Source organism: Halichoerus grypus, chromosome 12, assembly GCF_964656455.1.
Source record: "Halichoerus grypus chromosome 12, mHalGry1.hap1.1, whole genome shotgun sequence".
NCBI classification, from domain to species: domain Eukaryota; kingdom Metazoa; phylum Chordata; class Mammalia; order Carnivora; family Phocidae; genus Halichoerus; species Halichoerus grypus.
The window spans coordinates 80,132,271-80,144,445 of record NC_135723.1 but is presented as its reverse complement, the minus strand read 5'-3'; positions in this window follow the sequence as shown (position 1 = coordinate 80,144,445).

Genomic DNA, 12,175 nt, shown 5'->3' with positions numbered 1-12,175 from the left:
CTCTCATATTGCTGATGGGAATGTAAAGTATGACAACCACTTTGGAAAATAGTTTTGCAGTTATTTATACAGTTAAATATATATTTGCCTACCATATGACCCAGCTATTCCATTAGGTTTTTATGTAAGGAAAAAGAAATCTTGTGCCAACACAAATACATGTACATGAATATTCATAGCACCAGTATTTATAATAGCTGAAAACTGGAAATACCTCAAATTTCCAACACAGGCCTGGGAAAAACAAATTGTGACATATCTATAAAATAGAATATATATATATGACGATGTGAATGAATCTCAAAAATATTACACTGAGGAGAAACCTGATTGAAAAGAATACGAACACTAAAATGCCATTCTTATGACAGTCTAGAAAAGCCAGAGCTAATCACTATAACAGAAGACACATCAGTGGTTCCTAGGGCTAAAGGTGAGTGTGAGAGCTTGGTTAGCAAAAAAAGATTGACTGTAGGAGGGCAGTATAGAAGTTTTTGTATAATGAATAGTCTATATCTTCATTGTGGCAGGAGTTACACAGGTGTATACATTATTCTAAATGCATTTAACTGTACATTTGAAATGGGTACATTTTATTTTATGTAAATTGCATCACTGTAAAGTTGATTTAAAAAAAAAAAAAAAAGGCTGCCACAGGAGAAAGAAGGAAAAATTTGACCCATCCAACCAATCTATTCTCTATATGAACCCAAGATTCATTTTTTAAATATAAGAATTGTTTTATGTTTAAAATCTGTCAATGACTTCTCATAGCCCTTAGGATAAATTGCAAACATTTTCACATAGAATACAGGGCCGATGATACCCATCCCTCCTCTTTAGTGCTCAAATGTCATTTTTGGAAAATCCGCTGATCTCACCCTAATTCTGCAGATCGACTTTCAGTTCTCTAAACATGCTGTTTATATTCAAGCCGCCGTTATGGGTGCTGTTCCATCCCCCCAGAGCTCCTTCCCCTCTTAGGCCAATGCAGAATATTATTTTCTTCCCTGTTTGAGCACTGAACTATGAGGCCTTTGAGTACCTGACCCACAGTAGGTTCTCAATAATGTTGAATAAATGAAAACCTAGATACAAACAAAACCCAGGTTTTGTTTTTTCTTAGAAAATTCACGGGAAACATTATAATTCCGGGGTATGAATTTTAGCATTTCTACCTTTGGGCTCAATCAGAAATATAGTATTCTGAAAAATAAAACCATTAATACTATAATCTCTCTTTTTATCCAAGGTTTAGGAGTATTTTACAAGGGCAATCCTATTTAGTGGGAACTAGAGTCAGAGCCCTGGCTCTTAAGAATATCCCTAACTTAAACAGTGAGTAATATCCCTAGAAACAGACTTGGAATGTTCTTCTATCTGGGGTGGAGGGGAGAAGAGCAAAGAGGTTTGCATCAGAATCTGAATAATTTTCAAATCACTATAGGGTTTGTGGAGAACTTTCGTGGAGTTATCTTAATCAGTAGGTTCAAACAGCATTGTGATGTAGCTAGCCAAGAATTAACCCATTTTTGTGTAAAAGTATTCAAAGACCCAAGGAGGTTAAATGATTTTTCTGTGCAGGTGCCAGAAGACCTAAAACTGGAAATCTGGTCTCCTGACTTTCCGAAATTCCATTTTCCTAACAATCACAGAGAAGGAATTGTCTTAATAATTTAGGGGGGAACTCATGTAGTTCATGTGCCTTTGAACCATTTATCATATAGTTTCTTGGGGAGAGACTGCCCAACCCCATTCTAGAGAAATTGACAAAATATGATGATAGGAGTGATGTTTTCCTCACTACTTACTGGCTGGGTGGCCTTGGACAAGTCACTCACATTCCCTAAAAATCAGCTTCCTCCTAAGTAAACTGGGAAAATAATAGCAGAGATGCCATAGAGTCATTGTGGGAATTCACATAGATAATGTATGTAAATCAACTATTAAAACTCATATTGCATAGTAACTGCTCAATTTACGTTAGTTGTTTTAATTATGATTTCCTGTGAGGGAGTCCTGACAGTGACCTCTGTAGAATGATGGCCAGGAAACGAAGCTGTAGAAAAGAGGATCATTTTCTTTATGTGAGAGCACTAAGGGCTCAGACATTGACGCTGTGGGTACTAGCTGTGATCAGTAGATCCACAGGTGATAAAATCTCAGATCGGGACCTGTAATGGATGAAAACTCCTGGCAGGACAATCTACTGTGAATGCAGAAATACAGCTCAAAGAGTTCTTCCGAAAGAAATAAGTAGAACTTTTACAATTGGCCCTTGCAGTATCTGCGTATGGCTTCTGTTCTCCCTACCTAAATGCCACCAAAATTGTTGACACTTCCTTGTTGTTTTCTTTGTTACACAAGTAATGCATGGTCATTTTACAAAAGAATTAAAGATACAGAAAACAGTCCCTTTGTCTCTCTACCTGTACATAAAATTAATATTGAGATATAATCTTTCTCTCTCATTTATGGATTTCAAAAAGAGAGATTCACCAGTGACTTCTTAGTCACTAAATTCAAGGACCTCTCCTTGTTTCTCCTGTCTCCTGAAACATCCTGTTAACCCTGCCCTCAGTCTTGATGCTTATTCTTCCTTGGATTTAACACCTCATAGTAAACTTGCCTGCTTCCCCAAACCTAAAATTCAATATGTATTAAAATGAAGTATTCAGCTTCTGCTCCCAAAGCTTTTGTCCACATCCTGTGTCCTTTGCTTCTATTAATAGCATCACCTTATTATTTTTTCTTTCCTGTAGCCTCCATCCTGTCACCAAGTTCTCCACATCACCCCCACCCACCACTCTCCTCCATTTCAGGCCCATTACCCCAGTTGAAGCCCTGTTGCCAAATCCCCTGACCTTTGTAAGAAGATTCTCTTTTTATTATTTGCAAGATCCCCTCATTGCAATCCACCCTGAGCCCCTCAGCCAGATTCAGTAAAACGCAATTCTGATCACTTAATCTCTATTTAAAACCTGCGATGACCAAGAAAAGCCCTCGCTCTTTGGCAATGGGTGTATCAGGCCCTTTTACCATCTGGTCTCAGCTGACGCGGCCTTCCTGCTTTCCATCAGTTCCCTTCACATACTTTATTCCCCAGAGAGGCCAGATTCCTAGATGTTCCCTACACGTTCTCCACATGGCCCCACTCCAGGCTTTCTTCCCACTATTTTTTTTCATTCAAATATTAATTTACCCCATATCCACATATTGAAATACTACTCACCTGTCATGGTTCAGACTATATGACATCTCTATGAAGGATTCCACGAGGCTCTCATCTAGAAAGTACTCACTTCCCATGCTGTGTTCTAGCTGTCTCTATAGCACCTGTCCCTTTCTATGTTGCATCACAAAGAATGAAGAACATAACTCATTTACCTGGACACACTGAAGAAAGGGAAGTCTGTTTACATATGAATCCTCTACAGTGTACTGTAACTCGTTCATCGTTGGGATTCATTAAGCACTCTCTGAATGAATGAATGATCCCTGACTTGAGTCAATGTGGAGTTAGTAGCTGGACTATGTCTTTGATCTTCATAATCAGAATGCCTTAATCTCAATATACTTTGTAATCAAGAAAAAAAAGTGTGCATCTCATTGATGACCTCATCTGCTCTGTTATAGCAGGTCCAATAAAAAAATGCAAAAAAGATAAGAGTAAAGACTATTAATACCTAGAGTGATTGCAGAAGAGTTCTCTGCTTTATTTCACTGACGATGTCAGTGAGAAATTGTGCAAAGGATATATTGGTGAGAATGAGTCTTCACAGGGTTATCACGAAAGCAGTTTCACATCTGAGTCTTGTAGAGATTGTATAAAGACTGTACAAGTGGTACAAGAAGTGAGTTTCTTTGTTAAAGTAGTCATTCTTCACAAAGCATAACCTAACATATATTAGGAGGGCGTTAGACTAAAACTTCATTTGGAAGGATTTTTGTGGCCAATATGGTTTTAAGTGTGAAGTCTCTGTACTATTAATATGTTCCACCCTATCTCCTAGGTGAGGTTTTAAGTTAGTAGAGGAGCTTCCTAAAATATAACCTAAACTTTGGAGTGTAAAAACATTTAATATAGGGATTATACGAGCAATAATTAATAACCTTGTTTAATACTGAAAAATATAAAAATCTGAAATCTTACAGTTTCTCCAAATTCCCAAAGAAGTAAGCTAAGAATCTAGGGCAGCAAAATATTGTTCTAAAAACTGACAATTCCCCTACCATTCCGTTCTTTCTTACAATAGATTGATAAAATCACACATGTTCTGACTCTTCTCTCTTCATATCAGGTTTTCTACATTGATAAAGTTGCTACAGAATCAGCAGGAGTTCTGTGCATCAAGGATATATCTCAGATAGAAGAGGGAGAATTGTCCCAATATATATCACACTGAATAAAAAATGTTTTTCTTGGTAAACTTTTCTAGGAACTCAATAGACGAAATCAACAAAAGATAATTTTGAGAGGAAGTGGCTTCTTCCTTGGCACTTTAGGTTTTTTCCCCACATGAACTACCCTAGGATTACATGCTTTGATTTTTTCAAAATAAACCTCTTAATATGGATCCCCTTTGGCTGTATGGGCTGACATTGTCTAAATCCTCATGAACTGGCATTTTATTCTAACAAAGATATAATAGACATTTAAATTTCTTTAAGGTCACAGGATAGGATTTAGGCATTTGGATTAAAATTATGCTGTTAAAATCTTACGTATCATTAAAAATTTTAAAAGCAAAAGCAATGTTATCAAGCAATCCAATGTCTAATAATTCTGAGTCCATTTATTTTCACTTCTAGCGGCTTTGGAGATTTGATTTTAATCAAGATGATGTTTATGAACGTTAGGAAAAGAAGTACAATGACAACAACACTCTGATATAATCATGATCATTCATATCTCCCAATAGCTCATCTGGCCAGAAAGAAAATAATGGCAGAATCTGTAAGGCAGGGTGTAAGGCTGCTTCATGCTAAGCTTAGCACTGGTTGAATCTATTATAGGTCATAAGCCAAATAAATACAAAAGCTGATTGAAGCTTCTTTTGTCTAAAACCAGTTAGGATTACTTTTGTTAATATGCCAGTTTTTGAATGAATATTCCATAAAAGTTTAAAAGGCCCACATACTCACTTGTAACCAAGGAACTGTAAGGCAAAATGTAATGCTTTGCTCACCAGTGAAATAAAAAAAGAATGAAAAAGAATGAAGGTATCTGATTTTGGCAAGAGTGTAGAAAAATGATAAGTCTCGGCATCTTTGGTGATAGACTAAATTAATACAGCCCATTTAGAATTTTTGAAAAATGTATAAACATTTAAAATGTGTCCCACCTAAGCAAGAAATTCCGTATCTGTAATTTTACCCCACTTAAATACATGCTAAAACAATAGGATGAATAATAACTAATACTGTTAAAAAAATAATATAAAATAATAATAACTTATACTATTGAGTGCTCAGTATGTACCAGCATTGTTCTAAGTGCTTGACAAACATTAACTCATTTTATTTATTATCACCATAACTCTAGGAGGTTGGTACTATTATTATCAAGAAACTGAGGCCTCGAGCAATTAGCTAAGTTGCTCAAGGGCAGACGTAGTAGAGCCAGGATTCCAACACAACCCAGCATTCTTGCCCCATTACATCTCCTTGCTTCTCTCAGCAACACTACATATGTTACACGTGGGCACAGAAGGCCACTCATTGCAGCACTATCTGTAATCGAAGAAAATTGGAACCAAACTAATCACCACCACCAGGAAATTATTAAATGAATTGTAAGTATTCCAACACTTCAACTAAGCTTGTGGCAAACTTCCATCTGCAGCAAACCTACAGAAATACTTGAAATACTCCAAACACATAACAAAAATATATATATTTCTTTTTTTACTTTAGGTGCCAAGGGTCAGGTTAATCTTGATCTGTCAGTACTTGGTACATTATCGTTGGTCTTCATTAAGCACAGTTCTGGTTCTGTTTGTTTTCTTTTTTCTCATTTCTGTTTCCTCTGTTTCTTCTCCCCTCCCCCCAATGTGTTTGGTGGATAGAATATAGTGTATTCTTACAGAAGAAGAATTGTTGTTTATGGGCCTATCTTAATATACATGTAAGAACTGTGATATATATCTTGTTGTGATTTCTACTTGATTCATCTTGCAATATATTTTTAAGCTCTCTCCAAGTTGCTATGTATGTAATTAGTGTGTTGTTTCTCCTGACACATGCACTGCAGAGTGAGCGGCAACACATCTTACCAGTGACTTCTCTTGCAGTAGATGCCTGCATTGGTGGCAATTTCCTGCCAACAACAGCAAAAACAAACAAAGGACCCCACTGTGCTGAGCTTTTATGCATGCCTTCTTGTGGATCCACTGAGCATTGGTCTGGAATATATACACAGGAGCAGAATCGCTAGGTCTCAGAGAGTAAGTGGAAACTTATTGTAGCTAAGTACTGCCACACTGTTCTATGGAAGGGCTGCACCATTATTCACCGTCGGCAGAAGCCCATGAATATGCCCATGGCCTCGTATCCCTGCCCACATCTGGTATTATCCACTGTCCCCATTTTTGTTGGTTTGATAGAAGTGACATGATACTTCATTATTTCAGTTTTATTCTGAAAATCAAATTAAACATACCCAAACTTAAAAAGTACAAACAGGAAATATGGTGGGAAAAAAAAACAAAAAGGGAACTCAAAGTAAAGGTTGGCACTTTGTTGGTCCATCATAAATTGGATGCATATATAGGCCCACTCTTGTATAGAGATATGACCTTGAACTTTATGAGCTGGAATGGAGATTCCTGCATACAGCTGAGACCCTATGTCTTAGTTTGAGTTCTTCCAGAGGAGGATATGAAGCAAAAATTGATGTCCCAGGAGTATAGGTAATACCAGTAGGAGAAAGGGAAAGTGATACAGAAGTGGAAGGCAGGCATTACAGGATGCATGCTTTAGCCAGGTGTTCTGGGAGACAACTGGAGATTCAATCTGTAGGGAAACACCTACATTAGAATGACCCCACCCGAAGGGCAGGGGGACTGGAAGATGTACACACAGACTTCAGAGAGTCATTGATTGGGAGCTGCTCCTAAGAGTGTTAATTCCTTCACACTTCAGGGTCTGCTGTGTAATAGGCACTGAGATGCAGATGCAGACATCGAAGTCAGCTAGAGCACAAGAACGGACATGCACAGAGCACTGATGCATCTCCTTGCACCACCCTGATCCACTTGATCCAAGATTAAATTTACCATGTCCTGTCATTGTTTTTTCAAGGTGCTATCCAGTTCTAATTTCTCAAAATAAATTTACACCAGATTTAGTGGGAAAAGTTATAGTTGGTCCTAAGGCCATAAATGATATACATTATTTGCCTTTTCTTCCATTTATTCAAGATTCCCCTAACCCTTCGCCAGCACTTGCCAGCTTCATGGAGAAACTCAGACCTTTATGCTTGAGGGGTTGAGGACCTAGTTCTTGACAGGCCATAGTTGCTGCAATTGCCCTTACATGATTATTACTGGAAAGAGAAGCACCAGAGACCTTCTGAGCTCCACATCCACATGTGCTTTCCTATTCTAATTATGAGCAGCAGCCCTACCTCATGATCATCTGGGCGGCTTACCTCTGCCAGGAGAGCAACGCCTTCCTTTTCTGTTTTGTCTGGTGTGATGAAGAGCCCAAAATGACAGGCAGGCACTATCACCTTAGGTTTAGTGAAACCTTTACTACGTCTTCTGATAGAAACACTCCCCCTCTGAGAACAAAGACCCCTAGTAGAGTTTGAACTTATGGGGAGGGAATATGAAGCAAAAGTTTCCCAGGTGAGCAGGGTCACTCCTATGCCCATCCTTGGTTCCTTGGATCCATATAATGGTACAGAGAATACTATCTAATACCATTGGTTAAAAGTATAAACCATATCTTAATAAATCGAAGCTGTTTATAATCTATGACCAGTGCTTCTGTGACTAGGTATTAAACCACGGTATATGTTTACAAGGAGACACAGGATATTCACTGCAGCGTTGCTTGTATTAGTGAAAGACTGGAAATAACATAAAGGAAAAGTGATACAGAAGTATCGTCAAAGTCCTTCCTACCAATTGTGATCATCAATTTCTTCTATCATTACTAATTCCTGCCATAAAAGGTTCATGTAAGAATTCGATGTATTGAATGTAAAATGTAAAATGCCTAGTGCTTGAAGCACACTAAGCTCTCAATAAATAGCAGTTGTTTAGGTTTTTATTATTACCTAGAATGACAGTATTTTCTGTGTCAAAAAAACAAATAAAAAAAAGAGAAGTGAATTTAAAAGAATAAAAGAAATCAGAAATCTTACATTCTTCATGAGAATCTCTGGCTCCCTCCAAGAACTGTTTTTTGTTTTTTGTTTTTTGTTTTTTCATTTCTCATAAATTCAACTTCAAGCATTAGATACAGGAAAGGATTAGATGTCCCAAATTTAGATGATTAGGTGACTAAGTGATTAGATGTCCTCTATTTATTAGGGCTCAGTGTGATTTTAAATTGTATAGCCTGTGAAATTTGCAGAATTGAAGTTTGTGTGATTTTGTTTGAACTTGGCTGATTATGGAGGTGGTCAGACAGGGATGCTGTCTTTTTGCTCTCAGCAAAGTGGAGAGGCAGGCTCCTAGGTCCCCTGTGCCCATGGAGGCTTGAGTCTCTTGCCAAGAAGAGCAGTTACAACACAAATGAGATTTCCATCTACTGCCTGAAAACCCCTCATGCAGATTCCCAGCAGGAGGCTTTGCTGATGACTGAGTTGGGTGTAGCTGACACAGAGGAACCAGGCTCCGGAAACAGAAATTTGGGAAAACTTATTATAGCAGACTGAATCTATTATTTGGTCAACAAATCTGAAAGCTTCTGATCCTGGACACTTGATTGCTTGACCTGAGTGAAGGTGACTGGGGTGACTGAAACTGCCCTTTAAAGGTCACTGATTTCTAATAAATCCCCAAACAATTCCCTTTCCATCCTTATTGTCCGCCCTGGTATTCCTGTTTTTTGGAGCTCCGCTCCTTTAAGTCACGTTTCCAATGACCCCATCCTCATTTCTGTTTTGCAGTTTTACAACGGACTGTGTTCAGGATTATTCCTAAGCAGCCTCTGGTTTTAGTTAGTTAATGGACTCTGAAGTGTATCTGTGACTAAAAATAGCTCTCTTCTCCAATGCTGGCTGCAGAGAAATGTGAGTCTTTCTTCATCATGATGAGCCTTAGAGAGACATTTATTTTTATTATCTCAAAATTGGCCTGTCCTCTTCCGCTCTCTCATGTCTGTTCTTTAACCAGCAACACTGCAAGATACAGAGGAAGACGTTTCTCAGGACGACAGACCTAATACCTGCTCTGTTAAACCAATAGGCTGGGATTCTAGGTGATGAGCAAATACTTTTATTTAGCTTGCTTATCTGTATTTCATTGGTTGTTCTCAAATAACATGTATAAATATGATAAAGAGAAAAAACAGCATTTTGAAAATATTTAAAAGATAAACTGCTCGTTTCATTTACAATTCAGTTTATCATAAGAAGTCTCATATTTTTAATCTTCTCTATTGTTTTCAGCTCCTCATTGATTATGTTTCAAAAACAAAAGATGGAATTTATTTCTTCAGATATTATTCCCAAATAGTTCAACTATCCTGACAGCTGGTGATTTTGATATGATGTTGATAAGCACCATCCACATATTAATATTTTAGCATTGTCCACAATACAACAAAAACCTGATGGATGCAAATATTTCATCATGAAAAAAATAAAATCATCTGTGAGCAATCATTAAAAAAACACGTAACTCCCCAGTTAGTGGAATTTTTCACTGTCTAGTAATTATTTTGATACTGTAAATATAGATCTATTCATATGCTTTGGGGGGAGAAATGGCATATGGTAATCTAAATACTGAAAAATGAATTATAATTATTTTAATTTTTGAAAGTACAAATTAATATGGCAGTTTTCACCAAAAGAGCACGACAAAGTCTCCTATATACAATAAAAATTATTTATGGTGTTTTTCTCATCAAAGGACATTTCTATATCTTGCTGTGACAATTATCTGAGGCTAAATTTAAGTACCTGACAATTAAAATAAAAACTATTACGATGGTAATTTATACTTTTCTTTCTTTTTCTTTACGTCTTATTTATTTCCAAATAACCCTATCATTTTGAAAGAAAAAAAATGAAGAAATTCATTATGTTTCAAAGCCCTCAGAGGAGGGGAGGCTTCAAGTGAAGCCAGAGAATTCACAGCGAATATGCTGTAAATTATATGAGAAGGTGCACCTAATAGAGAGTATAGTGAAGTTCATGAGTGCTCAAACAGAGAACTTGGTTCTCCTTGAGGACATAGCTCCTTGTCTTGAAAGAATTAAGATCTTAGCAAATTTCACCAGCTGCAGGATAGAACCTAGTCATCCACTTTATATTGGGAGCCTTTAAATTTACTCCATCTGTAAAGCATTCACCATGGTGCCATTTGTATAGACATGCCTTTAAAAAAATACATTTTGATGGTGACAGTTACATTATTTTTGGCTTTGCATAACAGCTGCAGACTATAATTAAGACAACTAAAACTTGTAGGTGACATTCGTCTTCGATAATATAATATTTTATGTTAGTCACACAAACTGTTGTTCAGGATCCAGAGCCTATACCCAGGACTCTTTATGTATTAGTGGGATTCGGGTTAATACTACTTCCAGGAATTTTTCCTAGTAGCACGTGAGGGCTGCAATACCCAAGAATCAACATCTAAAGCTTTAGACGTCCCAGTGCAGAGACTCTCTCCTGGGATACTTGTTGCTTTACTTTATTTCTCAGATGATTAATTTCACACTATTCAAGGAGCTGCTGCTGCTATAATCTTCTCAGATCTATTTTTGATCATCATTTCATTGACTTTTTAACTGGAATGTTCTGGATCCCCGTGATACTTACATACCACACCATCTTTTTCTTAATCCTGCCGATTTCTCATAAAAATTAAAAAATATATATATGTCTTTGATGGATATGTCAGATTCATTGGAAATAGGAAATAGAATAGAATTAATTCAAAAAGGAAAGTGCAGTCTTTAATGAGACACTGTGAATTGTTGGAATCAGAATTCTATTAACTAGGAATTTCGAAATTATAAACAATAATAATAGCCAGACGATGGACGGGAGGGGGAAAGAAGAAGAAAGAGAAAATAGGGACCAGAAACAGAGTGGAAAGCACTACAGGTGGCTTTGGGAAATGCTTAAAAGAGCAAAATGAAGGCTATCCAGAAGCAGAGTAAAAGGTTCTGGTCCCGGGTGCATCTCCTCCAATCTCACCTGGTCAAATTTCCAGGGGCATCTGTTCACTTCTCCCAGGTGCTCCGCTTCCTCTCATCTGATGCAAAAAGTATCTGTTGGAGAAAAAAAAAAAAAAAAGTTTAAGTTCTCTTCCAATTCTAACATTTTTGTGTAAAAGGTAAATGGTCAGACATCAAAACAGGTCATATCTTTTAAGAATTGCCTTTAATGAAGTAGTAAGTAACATCACAAAACCCATTTTTGCCTTCTATAAAATCATGTTATTTAAAACATTATTATATCAAAGGCAAATCCATCTAACACACTAGGGACACTTTCTGTCCTCTTTTTAATTGATATCCTATGGCCACTGGAATTAGGACATTTTTTTCTTTTAATCTATTTTTCCTTGAACTACGATACTAGACTTGCTGTTTCTGATGTTCACTGGAATAAGGAACCGTTGGGAAGTTCATGTTGAGTAACAGAATGAATGCTGATTTTTTTTTTTCTAAAAGACCAAGACCTCAAATTCTATTAACCACTGACCACTCTTTCTAGAACTAGACTTATGCTAAACATGACACCTTAATTACAGTTTTTAACCACTACTGTCACAAGTCATTGATTCTACAAAAGCCTTTTCTTGCAGGTAATTCTCTATCATTTTCGTGGACCTTTTCTTCACCACTCAAATGAGTATTCTCAATGAAAACACAGATTTCTTTCTTCCTACCTTGTTCTTCCAATTTTCTACTAAATCTTCACTTTATCTGATTGCTTGTGGATCTTCAACAGGCTTGCCACTATGAAGTGGTACAACTTTTG